Source organism: Lissotriton vulgaris, chromosome 6, assembly GCF_964263255.1.
Source record: "Lissotriton vulgaris chromosome 6, aLisVul1.2, whole genome shotgun sequence".
Lineage (NCBI taxonomy): Eukaryota > Metazoa > Chordata > Amphibia > Caudata > Salamandridae > Lissotriton > Lissotriton vulgaris.
Window position 1 is genome coordinate 1,813,776,434 of NC_141694.1, and position 21,031 is coordinate 1,813,797,464.

Sequence of the window (21,031 nt, forward strand, 5' to 3'; positions counted from 1 at the left end):
CATTTTCGCAGCCGTGATTCTTCCAAACCATGGAAGAAGCAGGCGTGACCAGGCGTCCAGCGCCTTGGCCGTCTGTTCCAATAGAGTTTTATAGTTGAGCATAACCGTTCTGGCAATGGTGGGTGCTAATCTGCTTTCTTGCTGCGTCCATTGAAATGGGAATTGATGTTGTAGTGTGCGCACCTCTTCGGAAGGAATACCCAGATTCAGGATAAGGGATTTACCCAAGTTAACCTTGAATCCTGATAGATCCCCAAAGGAGGATTGTTCAGGCAGCCGGGCTGTCAGGCTAGTCTGTGGCTGCATAAGGGGGAGAATCACATTGTCCACGTAAAAGGCTCATTTTATGGACGTCCACTCCGAATTTCATACCTACAATGCGATAATCTGCTCTAATACGTGGATCTAGGGGCTCCATATAAAGCACAAATAAAAGCGGAAATAGGGGTCCCCCCTGACAGGTCCCTTGAGAGATTGGAAAGGAGTGGGATCTGTTGCCATTGACCCACACGAAGGCCATTGTAGTGTAATAAATACACCAAATCCAGTTGATAACATTTTCCCCGAACCCAAAGCAGCGCAGGGTCTCAAAGAGATAGGCCCACCCTGTCAAATGCCTTCGCGTGTCTACTGTGAACAGGAATGCCTTCCTCTTCGACCGCTGCATGCTATCAAGGAGGTGGACGAGCCGCTTGGTGTTGTCACCATCCCTGACTGGTGGGGATAAAACCGGCTTGGTCAGGGTCTATTAGGTCAGGCATAAGGGGATTAAGGCGGATAGCTAAAATACCAGTAAAAATCTTCCCATCGATTCTGAGGAGGGAGATGGATCTATAAGAACCACATTTCATTTTTTCCTTTCCAGGCTTCGGAATGACATAAATTGATGCCTCTGACATGGAGAGGGTCACCCTACCTAAAAAGGAATTAAACAATTTGGTAAAAACCGGAGCCAGCTCCCTACCAAAGGTCTTGTAAAAGGAAGCCGAAAATCCATTGGAATCAGGTGACTTAGCCTTCTTCAGTCTGGAGATTGCCTTGATCACCTCCTCCATTCTAATCACCATATCAAGCCCATCCACTGAAGTCTTAGAGAGAAGTGTGATCCCGCAGCTCCTCAGATACACACTAGGGTCTTGCGCTGGTGGGTCCTGCCCGACGTATAGAGCGCTATAGAATGAGCGAAAGGCGTCCACAATTCCGTCGTCTGAAGCCTGCTCCTCTCCTCTGAGGGATTAGCGATGTTTGTGTTCTAGCTCTCAGTCTATCCATCAGCATCCTACCGCAGTTATCGCTATGAAGGTAGTACTTGTGACGGAGTCAAAGAAGAGCATATTCCGCCCGATCCAGACCTAAATTTTTTTGCATGCACCTGCGATTTTCCAGTTCCCTCCACACCCTCTGTGTCCCAGTGAAGTTGTGATTTGACTCAAGCTCCAGGACCTCTTTCTCCAATGCACCATGCTTCTTCTTATGGAGATTTGGTATGTGCCACATAAATGGCAATGAATCCCCCCGTGTCACTAGTTTTAGGGCCTCCCAGATGGAGGACAAGTGTGTGGAGCCCAAGTCGTTGAGCACTAGGTAATCTTTTATTGTCTGTTTGAGGCATTATACCGTCTTGTCAGAGTATAGAAGAGTCTTGTGGAGGCGACAACTAGGGGGAAACAATGGTGATTTCTGCGCTGGGAGGTGTGTAGTGATAAGAGCAGGGTTCTATGGCAGGCGTTTGGAGGTGAGGTAAAAAAAAAGCAGAGGATAGAAAGTGATCTAGCCGTGCATAAGTTTTGTGTGCCACGGAGTAGTATGTATAGTGCTGTGTGTGCCAAACATCAATTAACCTGTTATCCCTCAACCATTCTTGGTCCTTTGCAGAGATTGCCCCTGTTTGATGTGTTCGCTGACCGGACCTATCGAGTACGGCGTCCATAATGAGATTCATATCTCCTCTCAACAAGATTGCTGCATTTCTGGAAATGTGAGAGCGTCCATGATTACGGAGAAGAGGAAGGATTCCTGTTGTGTGTTTGGAGCGTAGAGTGCCACTACAGTTAGATAAGACCCGCCCCATTGTATTCTAATAGCTAGTAAGTGTCCCTTTATTTTAGCAAGAGTCGTTAAGGCCTTACCCAAAAAGAGTGGCCCAAATGAAATTGCTACGCCAATCCTTTTTGATGGTCTCTTGGACCAGAACTGTTGAGGGAAGCATCTATCTCGCATCCCTACAGTATCTTTGGAAACGAGATGGGTCTCCTGTAGGAGACAAATGTCTCCCTCAGCACTGTCAAGGAGAGAAAACACTGCTACTCTCTTCACTGGGTTGTTTAGTCCCCTGACATTGAGGCTAACTATTCCCCATCTAAGGAATGTAACTATGTTACTATGTGGTGTAGTGGTATGTTTATGTCCAATCACACTTTGACTGGAGTGGTGTCTAGCAATTCCCTGAGGCAGAACGAACATGGTGGCTGGTGCGAAGTTCCCAAAATATTAACAACCCCCTCCAAAAAGATAAACAGATTCTCAGAATATGTAACATAAAGAGAAAACGACAAATGTCTGTCATGAGAAGACAATCCCGGAGGGACATGGCTCAGGTGAGCTGGCCAGCCCTTAGAAGGCCAAGTTTGTGCCTACCCGATTGCAGAAAGACCATCAACAATGAACCAGGATAGCCTTCCAGTCCCCAGGACACCCAAATAGGCACCCCTCCCTGAGCCTTTTTAGTGAGTACTTCACGGGGTATCCGGTCTCTCCGATGTTTGAGTCTGCGATGTAAGGACTGCTTCTGTCCTGTGTGGCTTGATCAGGCATCCAAGCTCTGGCCGCTTTTTCTACTTTCTGCCATACTGCTGTGCACTGAGGGTTGAGATTTCTAGGCCGTTCCGTTTGTTCCATTGATGTAGTGTCTTCCAGGTGGGGGACCTCTGTGGCCTCCACTAGGGAGCAAATCTGAAGCAGCTTTTCTGTGAGTTTGAACATGATAAAGAAGGGATGACCCCTTGACTAGGGGATTCCTTGCTCTCGCAGGTGCGTTGTTACTGCTTTGAATTTGCACTGCTTAAGAAGCGTAGAAGCTGCCGGATCCTGGAAGATAGTCGGAGAGCGACCTCTGAACTACAAGGGCTGCGTTTCCCTCACCTTCAGTATCATACTTTCTTTCAACTGAAAGCCTTGATCACACATAAGGATGTTTAGCTGTGGTGAATTGGTGCCTCGTGGGAGGCCCACTCTATGTACACGGTCCATCAGAATGTCCTTTGACTCCGATTTTTCCAGTACTTGATGAAACAGTGCCCCCACGTAGGCCCTGAGATCATCCCCCTCCTCTTTCTAAGGTACGCCCTGTATCCGCACATTGTTTTGCTAAGACCGCTTCTGTAAGTCCTCTGCATGCACCTGTAAGTCCAGGTGTTGCTCCCGAAGGCGTAGCATATCTTGTTGTAGCTGATGGAGTTCCTCCTCTTGGTTGAAATCATGCTCCTCCAGGTTGGCCAAGCTCTCTCCAATTTCATCCACATCTTTCCGCACTTCCCGTAGGTCTGCGGCGAGCTGACCATTGAAATCCTGTATGTCTTCTTTAATGGCAGCACACAGTTCCAGCATGAACACTTTGGTTGCCGGGGCGTCATTGCCATCCCCCAGTCCCTGAATTTTCTCACCAGACATTAAGGGCATCCCCGATTGTTTCATGAGCATTTCTTTCAGTGCCCTTTCTTTTCTATTGTGGGCAGCCACCATGCCCCTCTAGCCAGCGGGCCGCTGGACCCAGATGGAGCTCAGTGCAGTAGTTGTTGGAATGGCACCAGGGAAAGGAGGCCACAGAGTCAACAAGGACCGACACCACTCCTCTCTCGAAAAGAAGAATGCCCCCCGGTCAGTTATGAATGTTCTGGTAGACCGGACGGTGGCCGGCTACGCCCACTTTCACCGTCCCCTTGCGCTGAGGAAAGGCTTGTCCAGGGACACCTCTTTTCTCCCTCGGAAGGCACTGTCAGGGTCCAGTCAGCCTTGCAGAGGGTATATACAGTTAAGGCCTTCTCTGTAGAAGTGTGGCCTGTAGTGATCCCCAGGGTATGGGCCAGTAGTTGACACTCCACCTCATCCGCTAGAGTTCCTGCCTGGGTCTAGGTGCCAAATTGCCTCCCTGCTGCAAGCTTCCGGGGCAAAAATCGCAGCTCCTAGTGTCTCTGCCTCGTACTGGGGGCCTGGACGCTGATTGACAATTGCGTGCATTCCACTCTGTCCATTTTAAAGCCCATTCTCGAGCACTCGCTCACACATCCATTGGTTTTCAGAGCAATATATTTCCTAGTGAAAAGATTTGCAGTAACTAAAAAGTCTCTTCTATTAATTAATTAATTGCATTTGAACCGCCATGGAGAAAAATCCTCCTACCTTCTGCTTCTGACCTCTGAGACCCCTCTGCCGAGCAGCCTCCATTGTTGTCCCTGGTGTCTTCAGCAAAACACACCTCAGAGCCTACTAAAGATCCTGTCCTCAAAAGGTGTCAGTTGACATTTTGGAAGATTCAGTAGTAGTGTTTTAAAGCCCCTAAGTTCTGATTCCATTTTATGTTGTCTGACTCCATTATGGATAATGGTAGTTGCCAACATCTCAATCTTAAAGAATAGAAGTATCCATCATTCCAGATGTATGCAGCATCCTTGTTATGTCTGCCATATAATGCAGATGTCAGTTGACCCTATCTTTCTAAGAACTGTGAACACATAAAGCCATCTGATTGATGACATAGACAACTCTTGATGCAGCATTTGTCTGGGCCAAATATTTACTTTCCATTCTGTCAAGGTTAAATAAGTGCACATACAGACATATAACCAAAATGAATGTAATCTGAATTGACATCATTTTACCTTAAATGTACATAAGGAAACATCTCTGACGCACACCTTGATGCACATAATCTATGTCAGACATTGCGTAACTTTACATAAGAAATGCCAATCTCTGATAAGATTAAATATATGAAGACTACCACTTGTCAGGAGAGGTTTTTCGCCCATATTTTTGCCCAATATTCTGCCAGAAACGGTACTGCCAGCACACTTTGCAGATGCTAAATCTCACTTGAAGACGAAGCCGAACTCTGAAGGAAGACCGCAGCATGTGTTTGTGCCTTCACAGGGAACACTGGCTACATACCTTTGGTGATAAAGATAGCCTTTGCTGTCAACAAGGTATTCAGTACATCTATTTTCCCTAAGGAGCTCTAGACTGCAAGTAGCTCTGCCTGCCATGCTCTCTTAGTGTAGCGCATAGTAGTAGGCTTTACAGTGTTAGACGGCTTATGATGACATTTTAAAAAATGATAGAAGATTTCAATTTATTCTCATTATTTATAACGTGCCTTATTGGTGTTTTTATATTATTCCGTGTAGTTGTTTTAGATGTACTGAGAAACAGATTGTTCCTTTAGTAATAAATACTTTTACTTAAAATTGTTTATTCATCTGAGTACAGTGTGCGTGTGATACTGTGAATATCGAAAATAAGGTTTGTTGCTGTTTTCACTGGGCCCCTGTTCTTTTTTATGGGATTGTTACTAATCCAAAAGCAATGCCTCTATGTAAATGGTGCATTGAATAGTATTTTGCAAAGCTACAATAATCTGTCTTTTACATTCACCACTGGTGCCTTAATCCAAGTTCACCAATGTCACTCGTGGGTTGAAAAGCACACCTTGGGTAACATTTCTGGAAACTGTAACAACTTTTTCTTCAGCTTCATGCTCACGTTCTCAATCAAGATAGAGGTCAGGAGAGATTGTAGCCTTTTCTTTTTTAAGAGGATCGCTCCTGTGATTCGTTTTTGACATCTCCATTGATGGGGCATATTTCCACAGCAGGACAACTGGTTACTTCATGCTCCATTTTCATAGGAAGCATTTGACTCATAATGGTCTACTGTTGTGTAAGCTATGTCTACTGAAGAAAAAGCTGTTACAGGAATGTTGCCAGGAATGTTAAAAGACTCCCCAAAATAGAACAACCATTGGCCACAACTGTGCTCCCATATATACCCACAAGAAAAAAGGGATTCATGGGCTGAAACCAAAAATATGTTACTGCACATGAGTGGGCAGGGTTCCATGATAGAATATCGTTTACATAAATATCGTCACTAAAATAACGTTTACATTAATATCGTCATCCTATACTTAAACAAGGATTCACACAAATATCGATTTTTTTTATCGACTACCCTAATATCGTTCACACTAATATCGACAACATAAATATTGACTACTACATTATCGACTTTATTTTAAATAACATTACCTTAGACATATATATCGACTACACTAACATCGACGACCTCTCTGCTTATAGAAAGATACAAAAAATATTGTCTTATTATTACCAACTCGATATGCACTATTCTTTTATTTTATTCACTTTTTTTAATAATTTACTTTACAAAACTATTCACACATATAATTATTTAGTTTTCCTATTACTTATTTATATAAAAAGAAATAATATAAGTTAAGAAAATTTACTTTTACTGATACTATCATACACTCCGATTGCATAAATGTGAAACACATTTCATTATTTTCTACATGTAAACTATTTACATATAAAACAAAAAAGCACATATAAAACTTTTTACTATGTAAATTAACAAACAATTAGTGATGCAACAAACTCTTACAAAAATAACGGTTTTCAAATTCAAAATAACGTTCTCAACCAATGAATTTGAAATTTCACTAATTGAACCAATCAAAAGCTACCATTAATTAACTCACTAATATAAAAACAATTACACACTTAACGTAATTTACCATTTTTGGCCCAAACTTGGAGAAAAACGGTTACCTTGCTGAGAGAAGAGAATACAAACCTACGACTACAACTACAAAACATCATACTTCACTTCAAGTAAGTAAAATCCCATTGCTTTTTTCATTCGAACCTAGCAAAAAGTAGCTAAACCTCCTAATTTAAAAACTGTTCTTCTTTAGAGTGAAAACAAAAAATGTAGAACTTACCAACAACGACCAGAAACTTAGAATTAAAAACATTTATGAACTACCTTATCCATGTCTACTTAGATAGCTGATAAAAATTATTTAAAATTGCTAAGTAAATGTGCAATTTCCTTCAAATGTTATAAACTACTATTATCCAAATACTATCAGTAACACAATTAATCTTTTTTCCACGGACTCTACAACATTATTTGCCTATCTACAACTACACTACCAACATCTTCTACTACATCAAGTGAGTATAGTCACTGTATGTATAACAATTCTAAAAGTAAAATCAAACACCTATTACACTAAATCATGTCTTTCAATTATTCTTTACCACTACTACAGAACTTACAAAGGAGAAAATTCTGAAAGAGAAATAAGAATAAAAGAATTACCAGTGAAGCAACATAGTAAGTATATGTTCACGCTTTTTCCTGCTCTTATACACACCTCTATAAATCGTGTTCAATGTTCTTAAAAATACATATATATGTTTCCACAGATCTACCTTAGACATGGCAACTGGAGCTACTTTCATTACTTCTCAAAAAGGGAAACTAATGCTGAGCTACATGGGTTACACCTACACCCAAGAAAGAATAAAAGCGAATAAGACCCATTGGAAATGTAGCAAATATTACTCAAGTGCATGCTATGGTAGAGCAACAACTGTTGATAACAATGTGGTAAATGTACGTGAGCATAACCACCCACCAAATGTAACAGAAGTGGAAGTTAGAGAAGCACTGGAAACATTGAAAGATGCTAGTACAGGATCACAAGAAACAAGCACTAGTATTTTGAAAAATGTTTTAAGCAAAGTGCCAGAACATGTGACAGGACAGCTACCTTCTATTCCCAACTTAAAAATATTAATTGCAAAAACTAAACGTGCTTCAGATCCAACTCCACCAACCCCAGAAAGTTTTCAGGATATAAAAATATATCCTGAATATACCATTACACATAATGAGGATAAATTCTTAATGTATGACAACCACAGTCATGACGAACAAATTTTACTTTTTGCTACAAATAGTAATTTGCAAAAACTTAAATCATGTGAAACATGGATGATGGACGGGACTTTTAAATTGTGTCCCAAACCTTTCTATCAACTTTACACCATCCATGATGAATACCAAGATACAAATATCCCTCTAATTTATACTCTGCTGCCAAACAAAACAAATACTACCTACGTTGAACTTTTAACAACTATCAAAGAATTAACTGATAATTACTATCCACAAAGAAACTATAATTGACTTTGAAATGGCCATGATTCAAGCTATCCTTAAAATATATCCCCATACCTCAATACAAGGTTGTTATTATCACTACAACCAAAGTATATGGAGGCACTTACAAAAATCTACTTTAAGCATTAAATATTCTACAAACAGTCACTTTGCTTATGAAATAAAAAAGTTGATTGCATTGGCATATGTACCAACAACAGAAGTAGCTAACTACTACAATTTATTAATTGACAGCCCTTTCTACCGCACCAATGAGAAAAAACTAACTCCCTTCTTTGACTATTTTGAAGATACCTGGGTTGGAAGATTACATCGTTCAGGCCACCGTAGACAACCTAAATTTCAAATTCCATGGTGGAATGTGTATTCTAGTACAGTAGCACAGAAAGCTAAAACTAACAACGCAGTTGAAGGATGGCATAATGCCTTCCAAGCCACTTTAGGAAGAAGTCAACCAACACTTCACAAACTAATCCAAAGCATTAAAAAAGAACAAAGCTACCAAGAACTCAGAATAGAGCAATCCCTTTCTAAAATTGGCCCTAAACTAAGTAAACAAACATTAAATATGTACTAATATCTCCAGCAAAACACTAGAATGTACCCAAGTATAGAAGGTCTAGCATACTTAGACCTAATAGCTAAATCCATCCTTTAAATATAAATACCTAAAAACGAAGCAAAGCATAACAAAACATATTATTTATTTGAATGTAGTAACATTATGTCATGTAAAAATATAAGTAATATATTATTACAAGACATAATAACATTACATTTAACTAAATAGTACACTATAACACAATGCAACCCAAAAGTAAGTATCACTTTTACTTACGGTTCTGCTGCTGTAGAATATGTTCCACGGTGATACTTTCCACAGCAATAATAGCAAACGCTATCCATATAGTGTTTAAAATCCCCAAAAAATGCAAAAAATACAACTGTTTGATAATAGTCCTACTGCCAAATCTAGTATTTGTCAAGCATGAACTACTCACTCATAAGGGTCTCAATATGCTGGGGGCCGATGGGAAGATTACGTGATTTATTGCCAAAGTCAAAGGGTGCTGAGCTGAGCTGCTACAGCTGCAAAAAATACAACTGTTTGATAATAGTCCTACGTCGCAATCCTCTCGAGAATGGAACCATTAAAAAGGTGATAAATAATCACGAGTAAAAAGGTAGAAAACCCGAAAAAGCAGGGAAAGTAAAAAAGCATGTACCTTCTTTAAAAAAATACGCATTACAATCCATCTGCTCCCCAAAACGAACACCTGTAAGTAATAGAAACAAAACGCACCCTCAAAACATACGAAATACACATGCCTACACATAGCATATAAAACATATGAAAACATCTAAATTCATCCATGAATACAACACTAAACGTAACTTGTGTTCGAAATACCTCACAAAGTACGTTCTCCATACCGACGCTAAATAACACGTAATTCTCACTATTCGATATTCTTACCTCGATATTAATGCTAGTCGATATTTTCCCGTCGATATTCTATCTTTATACCGTGGGCAGGGCTCCACTCATGGTGCAACACTGGGGATTGCAGTTTGACGGGTTACTGCTTATTGCGAAATAACTTTTAACACATCAGTCTTACTGATGCCAGACAACATGTAATGACCCCATCATCATGGTCAATATCTGACATTTCTCACCATCTCACCCTTTTTTCAGCTAGATGTGCGCCTTACAAAAATAAATTAACATAACATAACATAACAAATTTAAAAATGGATACTAGAAATGCTAATCACAGGGATCAGCACACCCCATCCTGCTAGGATATTGCTTTCATGTTGCACACAAAACCTCACTGCACCCAGAACAAAAAGATGAATATTCAGATGGGAATTCAAGTCAAGTAGGGATCCCCAAGTCCTCTCAGCCAGAGACAGAAGAGAAAAAGCAGGAAGATTGCTGGATAATCTGGCCATCTATAGTGTCTAAGTGGTGGGAAGGGTCAACTAGCAGAAGGCTTTGAAGTTCCTTTTTTTCTCCTGTATTCCAGTTCAGAATATTTAATTAGTAATCATAGGGAAAATGATGGATGGATGAAGGGGTAATTCTTCCTCAGTCTTGGGGTATGGTTCCCAACCCCGAAGGAGACGCAGCCAGGTTTTCTTCTGCTGGGCTTCACCTTCCGCTCCACAGGTGATCAGAGCTCAAAGAGTAAATACATAAATGAACACCATATATTTAATAGGAATTTGCCTTTGTCTACTTCCAGGATGAACGGACATAAATTCTGAATCTGGTTGATCAGTTTGATGACCACAAAGACATTGGGGCAACCATGGAACTCAATGAATATTTTATTTTCAGTGCTCAACATCTCTATGGCTACCAGTTTTGGGATAATATGTTCTCCTGCTTTTGCATATCCCAGCTAAGTTCTTTTCACAGCACACAGGATAGGAAGGTAAGGCAGGAAGCTGCTCTTCACTGCAAGTGGTGTGTATGGCGCCCTTGCCTTATGGTAATTTCTTTGGGCTGGTGTTACTCAAGACAGGTCACACAGTTATCTGCTAGAACTGGTCTGTCCTTCTCTTTCTTCCAAGGTAGGTATTGGTGCCAGGCTGTGAAACTGGATTAGCAAATCATTCCATAGAGAGTTGAGAACTGACAGAAGCAGTTCGGGTGAGCATGCATGGATTGGGGAGACAGCACTCTCTCACTGCCAAATCTAGTATTTGTCAAGCATGAACTACTCACTCATAAGGGTCTCAATATGCTGGGGGCCGATGGGAAGATTACGTGATTTATTGCCAAAGTCAAAGGGTGCTGAGCTGAGCTGCTACAGTTGCCATGGATTGAACCATGAGCCCTGCGCTCTGGAGTCAGCCACCCTGGCTGCTGCACCACACCTCTCCCATACCACTACCACTAACCCTATGGAGCAACATTTCATCCTAGGGGTTCCCTATATAGAGAAAGTGAATCCAAGGCACATCCCATCTGTTGGAAAAGGCCCTTTTCGCAGGGTTATCCCCAAACATGTTGCTTCTTCCAACTTTATATTTCCTGACCTGTGGTTGTTGGCAATATGACCGTGTGCACTTTACCACTGCTGTTCAGAGCTAAAGTGCATATGCTCGCTGTATAAATTGTTATTGTGATTGGTTATCCATGATTGGCATATTTGTTTTACCTGTAGGTCCCTATTAAAGTGCACTGAGTGTGCCAGGGCTGGTGATTCAAATGCTACTGGTGGGCCTGCAGCACTGATTTTGCCACCCACCTGAGTAGCCCTAAAATGGTCTCTCAGGCCTGCCACCACAGTGCCTGTGTGCAGTTGCTAACTGCCATGCTGACCTGACAAGTGTCCACACTGGCCAGGCCTAACCCTTCCCTTTCTGTTCACATGGACAACCCTATTGAAGGCCCAAGATACCCCCTGGGCAGGGTGTAATGTATGTGAAAAGTAGAGCATGTACTAATGTGGGTGACATGCTCTGGTAGTGAATTACAGCCATTTTAGTTGTTCACTATTGAAAGGCTATCTTGCCCATAGGCTATAATGCGGAAGGCCCAAGGTACGCCCCTGGGCGGGGTGCAGTGTATGTGAAAAGTAGAGCATGTACTAGTGTGGGTGGGTGACATGCTCTGGTAGTGAATTACAACCATCTTTGTTTTTAACTATTGAAAGGCTATCTTTCCCATTGGCTATAATGGGGAATGCCATGTATAAAGTTTACCTGCATATCTTTCCCTGGGAGCTACATAGAAATTTGAAGTCTTGTATCCCTGAACTCAGAATTTAATAACCTATCTTTTAGAAAGGATAGTTTTTAAAACCTGTGTTTGAGAACAGCACTTTTAGAAAGTGGTTTTTTTCTTATCTGACCTTTCTGTGAGCCCTTGCCTGTTTGTGAATTGACTGTCTGGTTTGTGAGTAACAGGGCTGGGGGATTGCAGAAGACAGAATGAGTCTGCCCAGTGGTGAATAGAGAGATCGGCATCTAGATGGGAGGGAGGAGTTGCACCTGGGACCTAAATAGGAATGTGCCTGCCACCCAGAGTGCTGGCTCCAACCCCTGTGGTGCGTCTCATGTCTCTGCCCTGCACTGTGAAAGGAGAGAAGGAAGCATGTCAACAAAGTGCTCCAGGGCTGTGCTTTCCCTCCACAATGATGGCTCCACCTCCTGTGGGGCGTCTGATGTTTCTGCTCTGCACTGTGAAAGGAAAGAAGGAGTCATGTAAACAGAGTGCTAGAGAGCTGGTTTGGATCGGGCTCAGAGCCCTCCTGCACAAAGGGAACAAATACTTTTTGGGTTATAAGTACAGGACCCCAGACCACTGAACTTTTGATCATCCTGGAATCAAGAAGAAACCTCTGCCAAGGAGAAAGCTGAAAGACTGAAGAGGAAGGACTGTCCTGCTGTGTGCTTGTGGACTGACCTGCAGTTGATTTGCTGCCAAGGAGAGGGGAAGGACTTTGCTGTGTGCTGTGTCCCCATGCTTGAAGAGATCTCCCAGGGCCTGAGGAGAGCTGGCCTCCTGTTAAGAAGTACCAGGAACAAAAGGACTTCACACCCAGCTTCCCCCTGAACTCTGCTTAGTGAGTTCTGCCCTTCCTAGAGTGCTTGATAACATTATGGGGCCTTTGGAAGTTGTTGCCTGCTGTTTGGGAAGCTGGACAAGGAGAAAAGAATCTGCAATTTTCGCCCATCACTCGCTTGCGGACGCATCACCGACAGTGCAAGAGAATTCCTGTTGCCGCATAGATCGTGGCAGCGCCTGTTGCCGCTGCAAGAACCGACACATTGTTTGCTTGTGAAGCGCATTACCACAGTTCTGGAAGACTCCTGTCACTGTGAGTGTCGTCGCAGAGCCTGTCGTTGCAGGGTGAGATCACCGCACCACTTGCAGGCAGACCGTGTCACGTCGCTGCGAACATCGCCGCACCGGAGATCGTCGTCATCCCGAAGATCGTCGCATCGTGCCTGTGGGAGACGGTTCCTACCAAACCTGCGCACTGGAATCCATACAAGGTATCGCATCCCTCCCCATACTGACCAGATTCGTCACAACACGCCCGCTACTTGCGTGCAGCGGGGCTGTCTCATTGCCTCCCCAGGGACTCAGGAGTGATGCACCGCTTGTTTTTCAATGCTGCAGCTTCCGCTTGGAACTATTGTCACATTTACAGGTACTTTGGACTAAACGTGATGCAATTGTGAATTATTTTGACTCAAAACCTAGAACTCTTTTAAAATCATATTCTTGAACTGTGTATGTTGGAATTGTGTTGTTTTGGTCATGTGTAGTTTAGATAAAGATACTTTATTTTTCTAAACTGGTGTCGAGTACATTTGTGGTGTTTTCACTGTGTTACTGTGAGTGTTGGTACAAATACTTCACACATTGCCTTTGAAAAACATTTCTGCTCGTACTAAGCTACCAAGGGGGTGAGCAGGGGTTATCTAAAGAGTGTATCCCCCTTACCCTGACTAGAAGCAAGGGTCCCTATTTGGACACTGGTACCTACCTCTGCCAATTAGAGACCCCCAGATCTAACATTGCTGTTCAGCGGTGAGGATTTGAACTTGTATTTGAACTTGATCCACAGTGATTGGTGAACATCACTAGTTTAGTGCAGACCACTACGCAACCACATACTATGTTTTGTTTTGGTTCTATTTTTGATCGTAACCCTGAAAGTATCCACGCATCATTTCTCAGAATGGTAAACCAGCAAGTGAGGTTGCAGAATTGAAGTTTTATATTGAAATGTTAAGTGATTACAAAGTAGGTTAACTCAAGCAGTTCTGCAGGACCTTTGGATGTCCCATGAAGAGCTGCTCCAGGAAGGAGAAGCTACAGAAGGCCTTGAGGGACTGGTGCGAGGCCAAAGAGGCTGCGGAGATAGATAGTGGGTGAGGATGCAGAAGAGGATGGTTTCAGGTCACAGGATCTGCTTGTGTCCAGAGCAGCCTCCGGGGCTGGTAGCAACCATTCCGCTAGAGGTTTTTCCCCAGAGGAGTTGCAGAAAAACCAAAGGGCTAGAGATCATAAGTTAGAAGTCCTGAGGCTTGATACAAAGCTGATGGAAATCGAGGCCCAGAACGAGGCAGAGGAGAGCAACAATGCTCGTGCCCTGGAAGAATTGAAATTGAACTTGGCACATGAATTGAGAATGAGGGAGCTTGATTTGGAGCTCGAGATGCTTGAGGCCATGAGTGTCTCGGCTGAACAAGAAAAATGTCTAGCTCAAGATAGGAGCTTTGCTGAGTTGGAGGTGGAGTCCAGCTCAGTCGGTGGCAGCAAGATTATAGTTTCTAGTGCTGAGAGGAAGGTACAAACACCCAGAGATGTGGAGCCTGACTTGAGGGAGGGGGTTCACATACACCAGGGGCTTCAGGTGTATGAGGTAGCTCCAGTGTTGCGCAGTATCCCTGAAGTACATTGGGGACTGACATAGGGATCATATTTATAGTGATGGGAGGGACACTCTACTGACTCTAGATGAGAGGTGCAGGATGAGGGGTTCCCACATGGTAGAAACCTTGGTGTGTGAGTGTAAAAACTGCCCAGAAGAGTGTGGGTTGTGTAACAGAGTAAGTAGGACACTGTCTTGCCAATCTCAGAAGAGTGGCGTGGGGTACTTTTGTGAGGAACTGGAGGGTGAGATAAAGGGTAGCTTGGTTAACAACTGTGGGATGCTGTGTAATTCATTTGTTGGAGAGCATATTTTAAATCTCTGTTTCCAGAGCTATGCCAACACCCGGTGGAGTGTGAGTCCTCTAATTCCAGGGAGCTTGCATTGGAGGCAGACCCTTTGGTGGATTCCAGAGGGTCTGAAGAGGCATTGGGGAGAGATCCGAAAAGAAGTGGTGCAGATATCTTCCAGACCTGTGTGGTGGAAGAAGTTCAGTGTAGCTCAGCTAGGTCCGAGTGGAATGGGAGGGGTGTGGGGCTGAAGGAGTGAGTGTGGGATGGTGTGTCTCATGGTGCCCGAAACTCAGTCTCAGGGCCTGGAGGGTTCCGTAAGGGAACACCAGGTTGGGAGTCTAGTCTGTACTAGTAGGCAATTTGAGGACGATCCCCTAGTGTCAGGAGTACCTGGAGCCTCTGTAAACAGAGCTCCAGTTGTTCTGGTGTCTGGCAGTGCTGCTCCAATTGGGAGGGGGCAGACACCAGACTGAGGGGTGAGAGGAGGATGTGTTCCTTATTGGGAGAACCAATGGGTCAGGGACCAGCCAGAAGGGCTGAGTCTCCCAGGAGTGACTATGGTGATACCATTTCTGTCCTGGGGGATCTTCGTGCACTGTCAGGTGGACAGGGGTCGGGTCGGGAAATCTGCACCAGGTGGACTGTCACAAGACACATGGGTCCTGTATCACCCTCGGGGGGTACTGTGAGAGTCCCCAGAAGTCCTGGTATTTGTCATGTTCAGTCAGTGTAGCTCTTCATGTGTGAATGTGGAAGGGCTGCTGCTCCATTGCTCTGATGAAAACATGTACATCTGACCTCCGATCCAGAGAAGTTCGCAGTCTAGCTGCACTCCGGATGCTGCCGGTGAATCCAAGCGTTTCCGGGGGAAACCACATAAGACTCGCGGTTTCCGCCCGATCTGCACTTCGGATTCCGGAACCTACGGTGGTCCACAGCCTAGGATCAGGTAGTCTTGCCGCCCTTACCTTCCTCCTTGCCTGGTAGCACTCTTGCTTCAACGAGCTGTTGAGCTTTCATGTTTCTTACGATGGCCCCTAATAGACTCGCTACTTTCAGCCGGCTCTCTGTGCACGCCGCGCTAACTACCGTACTTCCTTGTTTTCCCCACAATGCGCTGGAGCACTAGACCTTGCCTTAGGATATCTGTGCCATACCGTGCAAGAGGCGCCTTTTCTGAGTACTTGCCATACAGCACTGGGAGCGCATTTGCTGATTTTGCACTACTTCACGCAGGAGCACTGATACCCTGTTTTGCCTGATGACTTCCTATACATGTACTATAACATTTTTTGCATGTGCATAGAAGGAGGAGCTAAGGGAGTGGCTTGTGTGTCTGTGTCTTTGACCTAATAGGGGCTATTTTTTCTCCTATACAGTTGTTGGTACACACAGTGGGTCCCCAAATAGAGGGGGGTTCCTTACCAAGCTATCAAGAACATCCCAGCGTTCTCCTGCTTCCTTCCCCATGCCCATCATCATCTTAACCTGTGTGTATTCAGTTTGGTGTAAGGTGGGTCCGGTGGTGGTGGCTCATGGCGTCTCTGCAAGATTACTTTAAAGGTCACAGGTAAGACTTGTGGGGTCCCTGTCAGAATCCAAAGCCTACGTAATACATCTTGCCCGGGCGACATGAGCGATCCCGAAGTTACCCTGTGGGATATAGCAGCTCTGTTAGCCGGGAGTCAGGCAGAAAATCTTAGCCTTCGACAAGACATGACTCTCCTACAAGGGCAGGTAGCAGCTGGTGCTGCCAACCCATGGGGTAGGCCTTCCACTTCCAGAGTCAGGCAGGAAGGGTTGCTCCGTCCACCCACGTTCGCCTTTGATAGTGTTCAACCCCTGTTACCCCTGATAACACCATCCAAGTATTAGCACCACACCCTGTCCAACTGGCACCACAAGAACGCTTTTATGGCGAAAGCACCAAGTATAGCATCTTCCTTCACCCATGCCATCTACAATTCATGGCTCGAGCAGCTGCCTTTCCTGACGATGCCTCCAAGGTGGCCTTTATACTCTCCTACATGGGAGGCTATGCCGCCCAATGGTCCATTTCGTTAGTCGAGAACGACAATCCAATGCTGTATAATTTGCCAGTATTCAAGGAGACTATGAGACGCATGTTCGCTCGTCATACCTTTGTTCAGGCTGCAGACAACAAACTGCTCAATCTAAAGCAAGGTAATACTGACCTGCTCCATTACATCACAACCTTCATCAGACAAGTCATCGAAGCAGGGTGGCCCAAATCCAAGAAAGTGTCGATGTTTTTCAGGGGACTGCGCAACGAACTTAAGGATTTCATCGCACAGATGCCTGAACCACCGGATGAAATTGGACCATTGATCAATCTGGTAGTGAAGGTGAATTACAGATTACAGGAACGGAAGACCGAGAAGGCTAAAGGAAGCGTCAACCATTTTTTAATGTACAAGGAAAAAAACAAAGAAGAACCAGTGTCCTCCAATGATTCACCGGAACCTATGCAAATAGGTGGAGTCAGGGAGCTTCTTACCACAGAAGAAAGGGAGGGAAGGAGAAAGCAAAACCAGTGTTTGTACTGTGGCAAAAGAGGTCACTTTGTAAGGGAATACCCAGTAAAACTGGTCCGAGCAAGAGGTAGGAGGCCTTTTGCACTACCCATATCCCGAGGTGCCAAGTCGGGAAACGAAGAAACCCAGTAGACAAAGGGGTTCAACTACTGGGTTGTTCCTTCAATGAGACCGCAACCCCTGCCTTTTTTTGAGGCACTCAGCATTTGGGGGTGGAGGTTGTTCTACAAGCACGGACTGGCCAGGAATGTTGTGTCACAGCTCTTCCGGACTCAGGAGCGACCAGCAACTTCATTGATACCCAGCATATGAAGGACCTGGGAATGGTTGCCATACAAAAAGCCAAACCAGAAACCGTCAAGGCAGTGGATGATACGGATCTCACCTCCGGCCTTATCCAATTTCAAACCAAGAAAGTGGCCATGACTTTTGAGAACCACCACTCTGAGAACATCTCTTTTGATGTCATTGATGCACCTCAATTTCGGGTAATCCTGGGCCTTCAATGGTTAGTTCACCATAACCCATGGATGGATTGGGCTTCTGGAAGCATGTCCCTAGACTGTGCTATGTGCACTTCTTCCTGTTACACCCAGCAGGAGTCCTTCAGAAACAGAGCAGTGCGGGTTAATGCTCTACCCTTCACTGGAACTGGAATGGTATCTCATGGAACCGTCACAGACGACTACCTTGCTCTTGCGGCAGTGTTCGACAAGAAAGGAGCCAACATCCTTTCTCCTCACTGCTCCTTTGACTGCAGGATAGACCTGATTCCTGGTTCCAAGCTTCCTTGCAGTCGGATATTTTCCCTCATGGAGAAGGAAAACAAACACCTCCACTCCTATCTGAATGAGTATCTACATAATGGCTTCACAAGGCACTCCAGGTCACCAGTGTCCTCTCCTCTGTTCTTCGTGGCTAAGAAGGAGGGTGACTTGAGGACCTGCATAGATTTCAGGGCTATGAACGCCATCACCATAAAAAACAGGTACCGACTACCTTTGATATCTAACCTGTTGGATCAGGTAAAGAACGCCGCCATTTACACCAAACTGGACTTGCAGGGAGCCTACCATCTTGTCATAGTCTAAAAGGAATGGAAGACTGCGTTTTGAACCAAATATGGATTGTTCGAATACCAGGTCATGCCTTTCGGACTCTGCATTGAACCAGCGGCGCTCCAGTTCTTCATCTATGAAGTGCTCAGGGATTACCTCGATCTTTACAGCACCGTGTACATCGATGATATTGTGATCTACTCACAGACCACAGCTGAACACATTCAACATGTCAGGACCATCCTACAACAATTCTAACTGCACGGTCTATACGTCAAACTGTAGAAAAGTGTCTTCCAAGTCTAGGCTGTTGAGTTCTTAGGACACATCATCACCCCTGCAGGCATCCAGATGGACAATATGAAAGTGGAAGCCATTATACAATTGCCATCCCCGACCACAGTGAAGCAAGTGCAAAGGTTTTTGGGTTTCTCTATCTATTACCGTCTTTTCATCACAGGTTTCTCCGGTATGGTAAGAAACATCACTAGGCTACTACGAAAGGGAGTCCGGTTCTGTTGGGATACCACTGCAGAACAAGCCTTCCTAGACCTTAAGAATAAGTTCACTACGGCTCCCATACTGGTACATCCGGACTCCGAACGGCCTTACGTAGTAGAAGCGGATACCTCACAAGACGCTCTGGGTGGTGTACTCTCACTGAGAAACATTGAAACAGGACTACTGCATCCAGTGGCCTTTTATTCCAGAAAACCGCAACCATCTTAACGGAACTACGCTATATCAGACCGGGAATTACTGGCCATCAAGACAGCGTTCGAGGTTTGGCGCCACTACGTAAAGGACGCCAAATACCTGGTGACCATCTACACAGATCACCAGAACCTGCAGTTTCTCCGCTCAGCCCGTGCACTGACTGCCAGACAACTCTGTTGGACCCTATTCTTCATCAAATATAACTTTGTCATTACGTACCAACCCAGCAGGGAGAACACCAAGGCTGACGCGTTTTCCCGCCTGGAAGAGGATGAACAGAACACGCCAACTGCTGAACAAATTCCTATCATACTTCAAGGCGTGGTCTTGTCCTCAGCCTTCCTTACTCAATTAAGGGAGAAGCTCAGTCAAGTGGATCCTGTTACCCTAGCAAAAACACACAAAGGAATCACACTAAAGAATGGCCTCATGTAAAAAGGAGACAGATACGTCCTACCGTGGGTTGCCAATCAACCACAAGCCCTGTACTGGTGTCATGACCATTCACTTTCCAACCATCCAGGATATCATAAGACCTTGGACCTATTGCAAAGATACTTCTGGTGGCCTACAATGGGAACAGACGTACATGCATACATAGCCCGTTGTGCGGTCTGTGCACAAGGAAAGATTATGCCAGGATCTTCTGTGGGCATCCCATTCCGGTTCCTCCCTATCCTTGGCACACCCTCTCCATGGATTTCGTGGTGGAGCTGCCAGCTACCAAATCCAGTTACAACACTATTCTGACCATTGTTGATCACCTTACCAATATGGCACACTTTGTCCCGTTGAAAAAACTGCCTTCTGCGGCAGAACTGGCTGTGGTTTTTCTGCACAATGCCGTCCGTCTACATGGTATACCATCTGTCTTGATCACCGATAGGAGTCCTCAGTTTGTGTCCCAGTTCTAGAATGTGGTCTGCGCAGCTCTTGACATGGAAGTCCACCTGTCATCGGCTTATCACCCTCAGACCGATGGTCAGGCAGAGAGAACAAACCATACCATGGAGTAATACCTGCGCAGCTTGCTGATAGTGACAGACAAAGAATGGGTGGACGTGCTATGGATGGTGGAATATGCCTATAACAACAATACCCATTCGGCTATAGGCATGTCTCCTTTCTTTTGTCTCCAATGGAAGCATCCTCATACAGTACCCTGGGAGGAGAGATCAACCTGTTCTTTGCACACAGTACAGGAGTACCACGCCATGCTTTGCAATCTCTGGCAACAAGCCCGTTTTGAGTTAGAAAAAGCCAAAGAAACTGACAGACACCAGAAACCGGAACCTGCCTATGCAAAGGGGGACAGGGTGTGGCTCCCCTTACGTAACCTCAATGTGCATGGTTCCAAGAAGCTGTTGACCCGCTTTGTGGGTCCTTTTCCTATTGAGCGAGTGATTAATCATGTTTCAATTAAACTCACTCTGCCTTCTCACATGAAGGTGCACCCTGTTTTCCATGTCTCCCTGCTGCGTGCTGTTCACCCTGACTATGTCATCTCCGCTCCTCTTGCTCCAATTCTGAGGGATGACCACGTGGAGTACGAGGTTGGGGCTACCCTCGATTCCCGTCGCACCCGGGGTAGACTCTTCTATTTGGTGGACTGGAACGGTTATGGTCCGGAGGAGAGGTCCTGGGAACCCTTGTTTGTCTCATGTCCGCAATGATCCCTGATTGGTTAGGACCTTTCATCTTAGTTATCCCGTTCGCCAACTTACTGCCAGCCCTGT